Below are 17,818 nucleotides of genomic sequence, written 5' to 3'. Positions count from 1 at the left end.
TGCAAATGGTACAGATGCTTTGGAATACAGTTTGGTGGTTTCTTTCTTTCTTTTTTTTTTTTTTAAAGATTTTATTTATTTATTTGAGAGAGAGAGACAGTGAGAGAGGGAACACAAGCAGGGGGAGTGGGAGAAGCAGGCTTCCCGTAGAGCAGGGAGCCCAATGCGGGGCTCGATCCCAGGACCCTGGGATCATGACCTGAGGCGAAGGCAGATGCTTAATGACTGAGCCACCCAGGCGCCCCAGTTTGGTGGTTTCTTACAAAACTAAATATACTCTTATCATAAGATCCAGTGATTACACTTCTTAGTGTTTACTCTAAGTAGCTGAAAATTTATGTTCACATAAAAAAATTGCACATGGATGTTTATAACAGGTTTATTAATAATTGCCAAAAGTTGGAAGCAACCAAGATGTCCTTCAGTAGGTAAAAGGATAAATTAACTGTGGCTCATCCAGACAACAGAATATTATTCAGTGCTAAAAAGAAACAAGTTATCAAGCCATAGAAAGACATGGAGGAAACTTAAATGCATATTACTAAGTGAAAGAAGCCACTCTGGAAAGGCTATGTACTGTACGATTCCAGCTATATGACACTCTGGAAAAGACAAAACTATGGAGACAGTGACAAGATCTGTGGTTACAGGGGTGGGGGGTTGTGATGAATAAGCAGAGCACAGAGGATTTTTAAAGCAGTGAAAATATTCTCTATGATATTATAATGATGGCTCTATGTCATTATACATCGTCCAAAGCCATAGCATATCCAACACCAAGAATGAATCCTAAAACTATAGACTTAGGGTGATTATGCTGTGTCAATGTGGGTTCATCCTTGGTAAATATTGTACCATTCTGGTGAGTCATGTTAACGGGGGAGGCCGTGCATGTGGGGGTGGGTAGTAGGTATATAGAAAATCTCTGTATCATCTTCTCAATTTTGTTGTAAACCTAAAACTGTTCCAAAAAAGTTAAAAAAAATCAACAGAGCCTCAGGGACATGGGAGACAATATCAAAAGTTCTAACATTATAGACTCCCCGCATAATTGGACTCCTCAAATAAGAGGAGAGATAGAATGGGGCAGATATCTTCTCAAAGGTACAAATTCAAGAAGCTCCGTAAGATAAATTAGAAGAAAACTATATCTAGTCACATCATAGTCAAAGTGTTGAAAACCAAAGGTAAAGAGAAAATACTGAAAGAGCTAGGGGAAAAGACACATGACATACAGTGGAATATGACAGACTTTCTACTTTGACCAAACTTGAATCAAGTTCCTCTGAGTCTTTTTTCTGATTAGGTCCCAACCTTAGGCTCTGTCCTTGGTCCACCTAGTTCAGGGTTAGGAAGAATCCTGCTGAGTCAGTTTAGCAAAAATTCCTTACTTAGTATCTGATCACCCTCGATGTCTGATAAAATTCCTCATCTACCCTCAATATCTTATCATCCTGGCTTGCCTTCAGCAAGAATTCTGTTGAGCAAGCCTAGCAAGAATCCTCCTATTCCTGATGTTTTGTGTCAGTAATTTTCCATTTACTTCCCCCTATCCTATTACTTGGCTATAAATTTTCACTTTTCTTTGTTGTGTTTGGAGTTGAGCCTAATCTCTCTACCCTACCGCAAAACCCTATTGTAATAGTCCCTTCTTGAATAGACTCTCTTATCATCTTTAACAAGTGTCATGAATATTTTTTCTTTACAAAATATCAATTCCAAAGACATCTGATTTCCCATTACAAACCATGGGGGCCAGAAGACTATAAAACAACACTAATTGATAAGGAGTGATTCTCAGAGCTGACTAAAAAAAGGTGAGACCTAATGAATGCTATTCATGATATATACACTTTAAACACAAGCAGAGATTAAAAGCAAATGGATTGGAAAAGATATCATGTAACCTGTAAGCACAGGAAGGCTGGAGTGGCTGTAGTACACAAAAAGATGCAATCATTAATGTGTGGGCTCAATAATAGATCCTTAAAGTATACAAAGAAGCAATTGAAAGAATTAAAGGGAGAAATAGAAATTCTACAATAACAGTTGGGGGTCTTAACACCCTCAGTAATGAAAAGAACAAAAAAATCACACATAATTGAAAGAACACAAAAGTCAGTAAAAGGAAAGGTCATCTGAAAAACAATCATCTTGACCTAATCAATATTTAGAGAACACTATATCCTATCACCACAGAATAGATATTTTTTTTCTCATGAACACAGTACCTTTATTGAGACAGACCCAATTTGTGAAGAATATGACCCATGCTCAAACTCATACTTCATCTGCATATGGTCTAGACACCACAAACAAATACATTGTTGTAAGGACATTAATTTTGGCTATGACATTTACTTGTTTATAAATCTTCCATCACTCACCACTGCCTACAAGGTTAATTTAAATCTCTTCAGACTGATGTACAAAATGAAGCACAATCTGCCTGCCATCTTCCACCCCCTATCATCATGACTCATAATGCTCCATCTCATGTAATTTTTTTTTTGACCATAGTTCATGTGGACTCTGTATTATCTGCCAAACATACATTGCACATTTGACTGCCAAGTCTTCATCCATTTCTTTCCCACTACTTTTTATGCCCTCCCTCATATTTTCACCTAGGATCATCTATATCCTCTGAGGTTCAGACTGCCTCAAAGGTATTTGGGGGCCATGTGAGAACATCATGTGTTTCCATCAGTTCGCCTGCTGTATGACTTAGGACACATTAATTTCTCTGCCTATGCCTCAGTTTTCTCATCTGTAAAATGTGTATAATATTAGTACTTGCCTAATAGGATTGTCATGAACTTTAATGAGCTAATGCATGTGAGACACTTAGGATGGTGCCTGGCACAGTGTGTATGATCAATATGTGCTAGTTCTTATTTTGTGGTTATTATTGGTGGTAACTTTTGAGAGACCATTTTATTTTATTTTATTTTTTTAAAGATTTATTTATTTATTTGACAGAGAGAGACACAGCGAGAGAGGGAACACAAGCAGGGGGAGTGGGAGAGGGAGAAGCAGGCTTCCTGCCAAGCAGGGAGCCCGATGCGGGGCCCGATCCCAGGACCCTGGGACCATGACCTGAGCCGAAGGCAGCCGCCTAACCGACTGAGCCACCCAGGCGCCCCCGAGAGACCATTTTAATTAGATGGTGGGACAGGTGTCAGATTTTGTAATTTTCTTATGGGCTTCTGCATCTCAGCCAGCATTTCCTTAGCATAATCTCCAAACTGGCTGTTGCTAGAGAGATTAGAAGCATACCCGCAGCTCCGTTTGCAGAAATGCGGTGGATCTAACCAGGTCTAATTTCATCAGGGCCTTTTTGTAATGAAATGGATTGTCTACCCTGGCCCTCCAATATCCTCTATCCCCTCCCTGAATTTCAGTAAGTCAGTACCACTAAATTAATTTATCACATTTTAGCTGGCTTAGTTGTAGGGGATACACTCTCGCCATGAAGAACACCACCCCTTGTATCGCAGTGGTGGCATGAGAACTTCTCCTTATTTCTGCAGTGTCTTCTGTGGCCTCTCCACCTGGTCACCTGTGGGACCCCATCACCAGAGACTGCACATTGCGTAGGGAAGGGGAGAGTGAGCCAGGAGACGGGGAGAGGTGGAAGAAGGAGGGGAGAGAGGAACTGGCTCATTGCCCCCACCCAAACACACTCTAGATCACAGACCTCCCCAAAACACAGCAATGACAGAAAAAGCCCACAAACCACCTGACCACAAAGTCGCGGCCAGGGTGTGGAGTCCTGGGAATCATCCTGTGTGCTATGCAGGTGGTCTGGCCACTGGGTGTCACTCTTAGTCTGTGTTCCTTTGGTTTGGTATCAGGTTTCTGGCATTTGCTGGTCTCCTTCTTCTTCCCACAGGCTCCCTCCCTGTGCTGATCTATCTCCCATGGCAGGCTTTACTGACTGCGTAGACAGTGCACTGAGAGTGAAACGACCCCAGAAGCGGATTTCTGATCTGCACCTGGGAAAGTAGCCTGTGTGTCACAGAACCAAGCAGTAACTAGTTCTACAGCCACAGCACCCAGGAAGTGAACTCTTAAAACATAGAAATATTTCATTAATTTTATCATTTATTGCTGTTATTTCCTCCTTTATATATTATTTGATTTTTGTTTTATTAATCTATATTCTTATCTTTTTATTTAGTTCTTTCGTTCTATCAAATTGAACATGTAGATTAAGTGGAAATTAAACCCAGGCAGAAGGACTGGGAGGAAAGACCTGAACACAAAAAACCTTTAGAGAAATAGAAATCATATTTAACAAAACCTATTATTTTTACTTACCCTCTTTAGAACTTGGTGGGAATTTCAATTGAAGATTCATGTCTTCAATTCTGGAATATTCTCCATCGTTTTCCTTGTGAATACTGACTCATGAGTCTCTCCTGTGGAAGTTCTAGTAGATTATGCTGGGCATCTTATTCTATCTTCCAACTTTCTTGGTTAATTCTTCCGTTTTCTTGTTTCTCCATGCTATCTGAGTGATTTCTGCAAATCTATGCTCGGGTCCATTAGTTTTTTTTCTCTGCTGTGCTGAATCTTTTGTTTAACTTATCCAGTGAGTCCTTAATTGAAGTGACTTTGTTTTTTTGTTTCCAAGAGTTGAATTTTGTTATTTATCAAATCTGTCTGTCCCTCTTCCTATAATACTCTATTCTTTCATTATGGTTCCTAAGTTTAAATTTTTTTTTTTTTTAAGTAGGCCATGCCCAGCGTGGAGCCCAATGTGGGGCTTGAACTCACGACCCTGAGATTGAGATCTGAGCCAAGATCAAGAGTCAGACATTTAACCGACTGAGCCACTTGGGTGTCCCAGTTTAAAAATCTTTTAAATTACTTTGACCTGCTTGTTCTTTCATTTCCAGCTCTATTATTTCCCATTCTTGCAATGCTGATTTATGGGCTGGCTGCATCTGCTGGTTTTCTCTCTCAGTAGTTAATTTCCTTATGTGATTTGTATCTCTTTATGATCTATGGTTGACCCTTGAACAATGCAGGGGTTAGGAATGCTGACCTCCTGTGCAGTTGAAAATCTGTGTGTAACTTTTGACTCCCCCCAAACTTAACTATTAATGCCTACTGTTGACTGGAACCTTTACTGATAACAAAAACAGTCAATTAACATGTATTTTGTATGTTCTATGTATTATATACTGTATTCTTACAATAAAGTAAGCTAGAGAAAAGAAAATGTGATTAAGAAAATCATCAGGAAGGAGAAAGAATGGGTCTCCGGCTGGCAGAGGGAGCACCGAGGAAGCATTTATGACCTTCTACAACAAGGTGAAACGAATAAAGAAGAGAGATTCAGTTCTAACATCCAAAAATCAGACTGAAAGATTGACCTGTCCTGGTTCCTCTGACTTCACTTTGAACCCATTTGAGGTTCTTCAGATGGATCCTGAAGTGACAGATGCAGGAATAAAAAAGAAGTTTCGACAGTGATCCATATTGGTGCATCCTGACCAAAATGAAGATGATGCTGACAGCACAAAAAGCTTTTGAAGCTGTGGACAAAGCTTAGAAGTTGCTCCTGGATCAGGAACAAAAGAAGAGGGCCCTGGATATCATTCAAGCAGGAAAAGAATACATAGAACACACTGTGAGAGTGAAAAAAGCAATTAAGGGGGAAGGAAAACCTACAAATTTGGGGAAGGATGATCCTGAGCTGTTCAAACAAGCAGTAAGTAAGAACAGACTAGGGGCGCCTGCCTTCGGCTCAGGTCATGATCCCAGGGTCCTGGGATTGAACCCCCATCAGGCTTCTTGCTCAGCTGGGAGTCTGCTTCTCTCTCTCCCTCTGTCCCCGCCGGCTCCCCTCCCCCAGCTTGTGCTCATGCGCTCTCTCTGTCTCAAATAAATGAATAAAATCTTAAAAAAAAAAAAAAAGAACAGACCATAAAACTCTTTGCTGACCTGGAAATTAAAAGGAAAGAGAGAGAAGCCAACGAGATGCATGAAAGGAAGAAGAGATAGAAGCTGGAGAAAAAGCCAAATGAGAAAGGGAGTGGCAGAAAAACTTTGAGGCAAGTCGAGATGGTCGTATGGACAGCTGGCGAAACTTCCAGGCAAATCCAAAGGCGCAGAAAGAGAAGAAAAACTGGACCTTCCTGCCACCACCAAAAGTAATAATGGAATGGCGTGAACCACAGAACCTTCCCCCAACTGTCTCCACTCTTGCTTTGAAGGACTCATTCTTTCCTCCCATTTCCACCCCAACATAGAGTAGTATTTGCTTTTTAGTCCACTTTGTTTTCAATACAATTTAATGGCGATCAGAATAAGTCCTTTGCACATTGAAATGAGGAGTTGGGTTTAAAACGAAACCTCCCCCCCACCCGTGGACCAGGTGCCTTCCTTTCCCGCAGCCCATAATGTAACATTTTGTACTTCACCGAATTGTGATGGTTGGAAACTTCATGTATAGTTGTGGAAATCAACCAATTAAATGTTTTGAGTTAAAAAAAAAAGAACATCATTAGGAAGAGAAAATACATTTACAGTACTGTATTTATCAAAAAATGCACATTAAGTGGACCCATGAAGTTCAAACCCATGTTATTCAAGGGTCAACCATACTCTGAGCTACTCTTTAACATTAAAATTTGGGTTTCTCATGAACCCTACATTGTGGAAGAGTAGTTTTTGTGATTGTTTCTGTTGTCTCTCTAGAGAATTAACACCCAGGGGCTAGTTTTTGCCCCTTGACTGGGATACCTACAGCCTTTAGAATAAATTCAGATCCTATACCTTCTCAAGGAGCAGGACTGGGTGTTCAATTTTTCCACACAAGTCTTCAGACAGACACATAGCTTCTCCAGGGTGTCCTTGGAAGGTGGAAGGAAGTTTTCGAATCCCTTTTTAATGGAATAGCAACACTTCCAGATTTCAAGCTTTACGCAGGGAGCAAACTTCCAGCTCCCCTGCTTGATCTAAGCCCCAAGTCATCTCTAAGAAGGAGGAAGGGAAATTAGAAGGCCAGCCCCAGCTCTGACTCATCTTCTGGCTGAGAACCCCCAGGGTCCCCATGGCATCTGCTCCCATTTATTCATAGGGCTTTGATTTCTGTGCTTGTTTCTGGATCCTAAGGATTTCCCTTTCTTTCCTTAAAAGAAAGCATGTATTAAAATATTTATCTTTGTCACATTTTTATCCTACTTTGACCTTTAGTGATTCAGTTTATCTTCTGGTTTTCTTTCCTTCTTTTATTCCCCCCCCCCCCCCCCCCCCCGTGGAACAATCTAGGTTATTTATTTAAGCCATCTCCTGCCATAAGCAAAGGGATGGAAGATCAGTATACTGGTCATCATTTGATACAAGTAAGAAAGTTGAACTTAAGGTCCCATATACTTTTCTGGTCTGTGTGCAGAGTCTGAACCAGTGTTGTGGTCCCCACTGGGTAGTGGTCTGGGTTCTCTTTATTCATCTCTTCATAGCCAGTCTGAGTACCATCTCCCCAGGGAAAGGGCTTGGCCCTCATGTGCAGACAGGGTAGGTGACGCACTGGGGTCTCTCGTGCTCTCTGTGATATGACTTCAGGAAGATGTTCAGCACGCTCACCCCCATGCTGGGGAGTGCTATAGAGTAGCTGAGGATCTTCCACCTGCCAGCTGACCCCTCCTCGCCATGGCTACCACCCAACACGGGCGGCCTCAGCTGTGCCCCAGACACACCTAGCAGCCCCAAAACTCGGGACCCAGCTGCCACTGCCATTTTTGACCTCCATCTCTTGGTTTTCTTATGAGAGGTCTTCAAACAGGGTCATGCGAGCTGTGGGGTGAGAAGGATAAGCTGCAGGGATACGGACAGCTTCCTCACTCTGAACCCTGCCCTCTACCCTGTTTTCAACAGGGAAGCTCTTCTTGTGTCCTGCTCTATAGCAGCCTAGCTGTGTGACCCTGGCAAGTACTTCATCCTTGTGTACCTCCGTTTCTTCATCTGTAAAAAGGGAACAATAACAGTTCTGCCTCCTTGGACTGTTGTGAGGACAAATGAGATATGCACAAAGCACTCAGGGCCTGGTTCAAAATAAGCATGCAGTAAGTGATCTTTGTTGTTAATTATTGAGCTCCAAGTTATATTTCTTCTAAAAAAATGGTTCTGAACTAAAAAAAAAAAGTCTTTTCAGATGTAGATGGGGCTTTAAAAGCTATATAGATATGTTCTAGACTGGGTCTTTTCTAAAAGAATTTCTAGTTTGAAAATTCTTTATTTCTATGCTAATTCTACCAGCAGGAAAGTTAATTTGAGCCAAGCTTGCCTAGCAAAGTTAGTTTTAGATCTCTAAACATAAAGATCTCTATTGTTTATGATAATTTTCTTCCAGCCCCCTGACATTCCTTCAACCCTACTTCCCATCCCATAGCAATTCTTTTCTTTTCTTAATGCTTCACAATGAACTTGTTGTAACAGTTGTACAAGCTTCCTTCTGACTTGAGTCAGCCTTGCTTGCTTCATGGTTTGTCAACGTTGTGTCACCAGTCCCTAGATTTTTTGCTGAAATTGCCTAACTATAAAGAAATTGCATCTAATGGACCCTTTCTAAGCTTTACATTTATGGTAACCTCTTCTACATTTCATATGAAAGTGGGGGACTATGTAGTCTCAAAAAGAATAGGGTTAGGGAAAGGGTTTTGCTCTGTTTTCTAAGAGAAAGTGCTATTGGGAGGGGCATTTTCATTCTCACTTTGACCTACTCAGCAAATGTTCAGTGCGGGTCCACACTGATGAACTGGTGACAGCAGTACTTACTCGCAGGCATGATTATATTATGAATTGATGAGATGATGAGTCAGGATTCAGCCATGAAGAGTGAGGGTTGATGGTCTCCTATCACCTCCCAATGTGGAATGTAAAAATTGGCAGGTCAGAGGCCTGCACTGACTCCTCCTCTCCTCCCCACCCTCCTTGGGCCTTCATTCAGGTGCAGAAATGCTCCCATTTTCAGTGATGAGGTGAGATGTTCTCTTTAGGTTTAGGAAAGTGACAGAAGATTGGAGTGGGCCTACTTCTCTGTGCGTTGCTCATATTGATATAACATCTGTCTACCAGCTGATTGTATGTTCCTAGTATCTTCTGAAGGCCCAAGCTCCTCAAGATCAATAGGGTCTTTTTAACTGTGAATAGGGTTGTTCCAGTTCTATCCATGAATTTGGAGCTATGGTCATAATTGAGTTGATGACGTGGATAATAGTTGATTGGAACAATTGGTGTAAAAAATCCAGGGTTACATAGAGCATGTTGTCTTACACTTAGTGGAAGCAAGGAGAATAGTAAGCCAGGACTGTCCCACCTCTGAACTCTCCTGTGGTTTGAGGATATAATGTGGTTGAGGGGTCCATCAGTAAAAGAAGCCTTTGATTACTTTGGCTCAGCCAGGGAGGTTGGTGACCACCTTAGCTTACCCTGGAGCTCACAGCACAGTCTCAGCAGCAAGGTTGATGTTCTAGTACTTGAGAGAGGGTGGACAGAGAGGGTTGTGGGATGTTCTATATATCATATTTAAGACAGGGTAGCAGGGAAAGTGTGGGATCTTTTTTCCCAGTCCTTTTGAGGGCCAAAATTTGACACTTTCTTCAGAAGGCCAAAAGCTGCCTCATTATCAAAATGAACCAGTCTCATTAGTTAAAGGCAATGTTATGTTTCCATTACTGTGAATTAATTCACATATATATAGTGTGAGGTAAGGATCCAACTTCATTCTTTTGCATGTGGCCATGCAATTCTCCCAGCACCATTTGTGGAAAGACTATTTTTTTCCTCCATTGATTTGGTACCCTTGTGGAAAATCAATTGACATGGGCTTATTTCTGGACTCTCAATTCTATTACAATGATCTATCCTTATATTAGTACCTCACTATCTTGATTACCATTGTTTTACCAGTAACTTCTGAAATCAAGAAGTGTAAAATTGAGACCTTTACCCTTTGTTTTCAAGACTCTTTTGGCTATTCTGGGTTCCTAAGTCTCCATATGAATTTTAGTGTCAGCTTGTCAATTTCTAGAAAAGAAGCTGCTGGGATTTTGATAGAGATTACGTTGAATCTGTAGATTAATTTTGGGAGTCTTGCCATCTTAACAAAATTAAGTCTTCCAAATTCGTGAACATGAGATGTTTTTCTTTCATTGAGATCTTTAACTTCTTTAAATGATGTTTTGTAGTTCCCAGAGTATAAGTTTCCCACTTCTTTTTTTTTTTTAAAGATTTTATTTATTTTTTGACAGAGAGAGAGACAGTGAGAGCGGGAACACAAGCAGGGGGAGTGGGAGAGGGAGAAGCAGGCTTCCTGCTGAGCAGGGAGCCCGGCATGGGGCTCGATCCCAGGACCCTAGGATCATGACCTGAGCCGAAGGCAGACACTTAACGACTGAGCCACCCAGGAACCCCAAGTTTTGCACTTCTTTTGTTAAATAGATTTCTAAGTACTTTATTATTTTTGATGCTATTGTGAATTGAATTGTTTTCTTAATTTCATTTTTGGATTGTTCATTGCTAATGCAGAGAAAAAAATTGATTTTTTTTTTTTTTTAGTAGGCTCCATGCCCAGTAGGGGATCAAACTCATGACTGTACTCACCATCATACTCACAATGGTGAGATCAAGACCTGAGCCAAGATCAAGAGTCAGACACTTAGCTGACTGAACCACCCAGGCGCCCCCCCAAATTTATTTATTTTTGTATATTGTTCTCATATCTTGCAATCTTGCTAAACTCCTCTATTAGTTCTAATGGTTTTAAAAAATTGGATTCCTTATGATTTTCTACATATAAGATCATATCACCTGAGAGTAGAGAGAGTTTTAATTCTTCCTTTCCAACCTGAATGCTTTTCGTTTCATTTTTTTCCCCCCCCAGTTGCCTTTAAATCTTCTGATCTTCCAACCTCATTCATCACCTGGGAGGTGAAAAGGCAGTCCCGTGCCAGTTCCGTATCCTCAGGTGCTCTCTCTCCCTCTGCCGTCCCCTCGCCTTCTGGGCTGTAAACACTGGCCTTGAAGCTGAGTGGACTAATAGGCACAGGTGAAAGCAGGAAGGAGAAGGAGGTAGTGGGGAGGAAGGCGGGACATGGGCGCCCCAAACGCCGGGTAGAAGCAGGGCTGGTAGGGCCTGCTTGCGGGTGCACTCTCCTGACTGCCCACGGCTCGGCTCGGGAACCCAAAGACGATTGCCACAAAGAGGCAAGGTGCCGGGCTCCGCAGGGTAGTGTGTCCTGGCTAGGTCAGTCTCAGGGAGCACTGCCACGTCCCAGGATCCACGTTTTGGCCAGCATTAGGAGCCAAAAACCCCAGCCAGAGCCCTTGCGACGGGTTCATGAATCCTGGTCCTGGTCCACAGTCTTGAATTCCAAGAAGAGCAAAACGAAATAGGAGAATCTGATATCGGTGATGCGGGATCCCAGGGTGGTTAGGTGGGCTGGGGGAGCCTGGGGGCGTGGCCGCTCGCTGCTGCCACCTGCTGGACCCGCCCGGTGCGTGTCTAGGCTCCGCTGTGCCTGGACTTCTTCCTGGTTCTTGGGCTGTGATGCAGAGATGGAAGATCCTTTGTGTCTTGGGGCCAACAAGGGGGTGCTTGAGCGCTTGTTGCCCTTACCTCAGTGCTGAGGTCAATGGGCTAGATAATAATAGGAAAATAAATCCATCATTGGGAGGGGCTTGGTGTGGTCTAGTCTTGAGCAGCGTCTCTGTCTTCCTCAAATGTAAAAGGTGGTGGCTGGACAAGTGGATGGAGACATTAGGAGATTCCCAAGCCTATTATCTTATGTCCTGGCATTTTCTGTCGCTTTACCTATCCCCCTTCCACTTCCATTGCTAATTAATTTGTTGCTTATTTGTTATCTTTCTCCTCTAATGGAATGTTAGCTCCATGAAAGAATATACTGTGTCTGTTGACTCTACCACTGTGCTACTCTCCCCATCCTGACCTAGATCCCAACCTAGTGCCTGCCCATAGCTGGTGCTTAAGATGTTTTGAATGAAATCCTCAGGTCATCTCCAGGATTTCTTCCACTCTCCATACTCCAGGACTATATAAATGTAGATTGCATTATTCTTTGCCAAATGCAAAAATTAGGCAGACTCAGTGGTGCCCCACTCAAGAGCCCAGCTCCGGATTCAGTCTGCTGGGTTCTGAATCCCGACTCTACCACTTGCTAGCTATGCGACCTTTGGAAATTTACTCAGCTTCCCAGACCCCCAAATTCTTCATCTTTAGATGGAGATAATGACATGACCTGCCTCTCCGGGTGGTTGTGTGTGTTAAATGAGTAAATCCATTAAAATACTAGTGTGGTGCATCCATATGAAGCTGTCCGTGTAGTTAACTAGCATTATCATTATTCACTTACACCTACCCATGTGACAAGCCCATCATCTCTCTTCTCATGCAGGCCTGCCGGACCTTCCCACAGTTTGTTCCTGTCAGCCTTTCCCTGCCTGGGAATGTGCAGGGAGCTCTGTTGCCATGGGGATTGCAGGGTGTGGTCCTTCCTCTGGGCCAATTACAATGATGCTAAATGAAGCTGGTCTGTGTCTCCGGTTTCCATCTCCTTGCAGAGAAGTACTGAGGTAGGGACCTGGCGGAGGAGAGCCAGCCTCCTTCTCAGTCCCCATCCCTTCTCTTGCAAATGCAATAAGCATTTCACCCTGCCCCTTCCTTTCACAGGCTTGTGAGGATCTGAATGAAAGGGCTTTCAAAGCAGCATAACTTCATAGAGGAAGGCGACCTGGTCTTGAATTCTTTCCCTTTATTCCAGGCTGTGATGAATTTGCCTCTCTTTGACCAAATATTTCCCCCAGTTGTGTGCACTCAGTTTAAAGAAACATACGCAGTGCTTCCCAGCGCTTCGAATTAACAAAATGCTTTCAGGGATCTTTCTACTTTTCTCTTCGCAGCCACTTTGTAAAGACCTTAAGTCAGGAGTTCCCTTCCCATCTGATGGCTGATGAACCCTACCCTGGAACCTGCCACTCAACCTCTCAGCCTCACGCTGAGGCAGATGCAGCATCTGGCTTGAATGTGGGGCCCCTCACCTCGGTCTAGACTCTTTTTCACCTTGCTCAGCTGGATACTGGTGGATTAGGCTTTTAGGAGAGACCATCAAACGCTGGACCGTCTAAAAGACCTGAATAATTTCTATTGGGAAAACAGTCTCTCTGCATCATTATGAGGATGTGAAGAAAGGGGTTAATAGAAATAAAAACTACCCCCACGAGGATGATCACAACAATTGGCCACCAGGAAGGTACAGGAGGAAGGCACGGGGCTCTGCTGGGAAAGTGGTCAGAGGAGCAGTATCTTGGCTCACTCCTCTCAGGGAATGGAATCAAGATCTGGGGAAGCAGAGGATCCCTTTGTTTAGAAGTTTGTTTTGAACTTTGTTTAGATTCCAGGAAGCGAGACTAACAAGTTTCACCCAGAAACAGGAAAATGTTAGCCATCCAGTGGCTAACCCATCAGGACTCACTTGTTCTGACTTCGTCCCGGGGAAAGAGGAGCCCTTTCTGGGCCAGCTTTACCCATGGCTGTTGCCGGGGCTGCCCTCATGAAGCCGCTCTTTCCCACAAGAGTTCCCGTCTTTTTAACTTGAGGCTCCAGCCACGAGTCAAGTGAAACAGGCCAAGTCAGAATCATCATTCTCACAATGTGGGCTAAGTCCAGGGCCAAGAGTGAGGCAGGGAGGCAATTAAAATATATGATAATATATATAATATGATCCTCTAGAGGAATAAATATATTATATATATAAACCATGTATATAGAATCTATGTATATATAATCTTCCTTGCCGAAATGGGATCACATAGGCGTGTGTCTAGGATGCAGAGCCCGAGTTCAGAAGGATACTGCAGCTTGCCTGTGGTTGCCTTCAGGGAGGGGAGTGGGCTTTGGTTAGGAGCCAGGTGGTTTAAAAGTGGACACACCTTTTTATTCAACATGCAGCCTGAACTTTTGCTTACATATGTGACCGTCGCTGTGATGACACCGTTTTAAACAGAGTACCTGGCCTTCCTGCAGGACAGTACTCCCTGCCATGCTCTGCACGGGCTCCTCTTCACCCTCCACCACTACAGACGTGGTCTCTGAAATTCCCCTCGGCAGCCCCCAACTTTCAGCTCACCCACTCCCTGAAATCTCCCCAAGCTGCTGGACAGTCTCCTTAGGATCTTGTGACATGGTTTGTCTGATCGCCTATATGTCCATCCCCCCTGGGCCTCCTCATCGAGCCTGACTCCGAGGTGGCCCCTTTCAGTCACAATCTCACCAGCCCCCCAGATTCTCGCACCCTAGTGCCCTCTGACACCACTGCTTTGCCAACTCTGAACTGCTGTATGCTGTCCCTGCTCCATTTCGAGGCTCCTGGAGGAGAGACATAAACCCCCACGGCTGGGCCCCTGCAAACTTTTAACAGCCAGCACCCCCTGTCCTTCACTGGGACCAGCGACCCGTCCATTCCTTTCGGATCAGCTTCTTATTATGCTACCCCCATGGACGCCCTTGTTCTCCTCCTCCCTGGTTACATTGTGGCCTTCAGCCATGAGCTGCTCCAAACGCACACCTCATTCCTCCATACTCTCAACGCCTTCACACGGCCCATCTCAGAGGATCCCTGTCTCCAAGACAGGCTCTGTGCCCACCCTCCAGGCCATCCCAGTTCTCCTCCTTCTGGACTCTTCTACACCAGTGTGCTTCTTGCTGTGTCTTTAGTCTATTCCTCTCTAGTTCATATTGGTATGACACAAAGCTCTATTCTGGGCTTCGCTTGATTTAATAGTTTCTTTTCCCCCAGTGCCTGAGGAAACAGAGGGCATGCGTGGTGAACGTTGTGGAGTCTGCCTGGAACCCCAGCTATCACGACTGGCCCACTCCTTCCCCCAGCTGCTGGAAGCTTTCAAGGTCGACAGCTCTCAGCTGATCCCTCTCTGGGGCTTGCCTGGAACAGAAGAGTGCCCTCTCCAGTCCGTGCTCCCTTCCCGGGCAGCTGCCCTCAATGACTGGCCATTGCAAGGTTGTAGCCTGTCCAGTGACTGGTGGTTATCAGGTGCCCCTGGCCCAGGATGACTCTGCAGGGCCCGCCGAGCCCTGGGCTCCCTTTGGGAACGAGCTGAGGACTCTCTTGAGTCTGTGTTGCAGCCCATTCCGTCCCGTCTTCCCCGCCCCCACCCCTAGGGATCCTGTGAGCACAAGCCCATAGGCTTCCTGCCTGCCAGTGTTCCTCTCAGAGTCTGCTTCTTGGGAACTGACCTGCTGCAGCAGCCTTTTCAGACTGGGGGAGGAATCTTGAACAGGGATGGAAACGATCAGTGTTCAGATTGATCTCATCTGTGTGGAACATAGAGGCCAGTCTGAGAAAATTAAGCTTCTTGGGTCAGTATAAACTTTTGGTTTAGGTAGCTTAAAACAAATTCAGTTGTACAAATACAAGTTGTGAGAGATTTGGTCAGGCATGTATTTGAAAAAAGAACTAAGAGCTTCCTTAATTTTTTAGTTCCTTCCTTCCTTCCTTCCTTCCTTCCTTCCTTCCTTCCTTCCTTCCTTCCTTCCTTCCCATAAGAGTGCCTATTCTATGTCAGGCACTGTGTTGCATGGTGGGAACAGGGCAGCAGAAACGTGAGGGGGGAGATGATAAATAAACACCCAGACTTAGGACTATAATCACTCAAGTAAATAAGCAGGGAGCAGAAATAAGAATAAAAGGAGGTACCTCTCAGAGTGGGTGATACTGAAAACAAGGCTGACCCGAGGTCCGCACCGTGTGCAGTGGGACAGACGCTGGGGCAGTCAGAGGTGAGGGACTGAGGGGTCTGCAGGGCGTGCTCACTGAAGCCTCCAGACACTGAGGGAGCAGCAGCGGGGGAGTTCTGATGGCCTCGGCTCTGTGTGGTCCAAGCCCCAGTGCATGGGCACCACCTGCAAGCTCCCACTAGGACTTCTCACCCCTGAGGAGACCCGGGATTAGGATCTGCATTTCACCCGTTCCCGGGTCTCTCCATTTCCTATGGCTGCTGCAACAAATGCACACTTAGTGGCTTCAAACAACACAGCTTTATCATCTCGGAGTTCCAGGTGTCAGAAGTCCCAGGTGGTTTGCACTGGGCTAAAATCAAGGTGTTGGCGGGGCCGTGTTCCTCTTGGAAGTTCTAGAGGAGAATCTGCTCTGCGCCTTTTCCAGCTTTTAGAGGCTTCCCCCCATTCCTTGCCTTGGGGCCCCATCTTCCATCTAAAACCAGCATTGAGACAGCATCTTCAGATCACTTTCTCTGATTCTGACCGCTGGCTTCTAGTCTCCTTGTCGTGTCTTCTTCTGACTCTGACCTTCCCACCTCCCTTGTGGTTACATGTAGATGATCCAAATAATGTCCCTTTCTCAAATTCCTTCACTTAATCCTATCAACAAAATCCCTTTAGCCAGGTAAGGTAACATATTCACAGGCTCTGGGGATATGGACATCTCTGGGGGGCGTTATTGTGCCTATCATGCCAGATAATTAATATCCATATTAAAGTTTGAGAAGCATTGGCCCATTGTATTTAGATGGTTTTCCTTTCCTACTTTCCCAGGATGTTCACATATTGTTGAAACCTTTTAAATTAAGTGCATGGATGATAAATTTGTTTTACTCGTTTGCTTGACCTCTATACATATGTGGTTCTGTGGAGGTTAAGATAATTCTGATTTTTATTACTAGACAGGTGTTGCTTGAGGGAGGGTTTGGGGTTGGGATCCTGTGTATTGTGTCTGGCTTATATCCTCCTGGCTCTCTTAAGTGGTGAAGCCTACTGTATGTGCTGGTGCTGGCTGGAATGTTTGAGAAAGCTATTTCTGTCAATTACTAGCCGTAAGACCTTGGAGAAGTCACGTGATCACTCTCACACAACACTTTCATTGCTTACAAAATGGCAGGTCCAACTCCTATGTTACTAATATAGGTGTGAGGATATAGTAAGATGGAGGATTTCATCAACAGGGAACTCTTAAATAATTATGTCATTTTTTTGTTATCTGTGGATGCTAAACCTTGAGGATGAGAGGGACCCTCTCACATTCTTTTCTTTTTTCTGTTTTTTAAAGATCTACTTATTTATCTGAGAGAGCGAGAGAGAACACAGTGGGGAGGGGCAGAGGGAGAGTTAGAGAGAGAATCTCAAGCAGACTCCATGCTGAGCATGGAGCCCAACTTGGGGCTTGATCCCATGACCCTGAGATCACGACTTGAGCTGAAACCAAGAGTCCATGACCCAACCGACTGGGCCACCCAGTTGCCCCCTCACATTCTTTTCATTGAGAGAGGCAGAGTCCCTGCATGTGGTCCCCCCTTGTGGTTAAGGTTTTTAATTGACTTTGGCATAGATCAGGGATGCCTGGGTGGCTCAGCTGGTTAAGCCTCTGCCTCTGGCTCAGGTCATGATCCTAGGGTCCTGGGATCTAGTCCCACATTGGGCTCCTTGCTCAGTGAGCAGCCTGCATCTCCCTCTGCCTGCCACTCCCCCTGCTTGTGCATTCTCTCTCTCTCTCACAAATAAATAAATAAATAAATAAAATCTTAAAAAAAAAAACAAAAAAACTTTGGCATAGATCAGAAGAAAAGGAGAACTAGATGGACATCTAGACCCCTGAAATCTACACCTGGGCCTGTCCCTCATCCCTGCAAAAGAAACCCCTGGGGCATTATTTGCTGAAATCTGGATGCACATCAGAATTACATGGGATGGGTCTAATCAGAGATTCTGTTTCACTGGGGCTGGGTAAGATCTAGGCATCTGAATCTTGATAAATCT

The 17,818-nt window shown here is 44.3% G+C and overlaps 1 pseudogene; it reads left to right on the top strand.

Annotated features, from left to right (window-relative positions):
- The first annotated feature begins 414 nt into the window (after positions 1–414).
- Positions 415–6,184, top strand: LOC118528299 (dnaJ homolog subfamily C member 8 pseudogene; annotated as a pseudogene).
- The last annotated feature ends 11,634 nt before the right edge of the window (positions 6,185–17,818 follow it).

The sequence above is a fragment of the Halichoerus grypus genome, chromosome 2, assembly GCF_964656455.1.
Source record: "Halichoerus grypus chromosome 2, mHalGry1.hap1.1, whole genome shotgun sequence".
NCBI classification, from domain to species: Eukaryota; Metazoa; Chordata; class Mammalia; order Carnivora; family Phocidae; genus Halichoerus; species Halichoerus grypus.
Note: the sequence above shows the minus strand (reverse complement) of the source record. Positions and strands in the feature narration are given on the sequence as shown.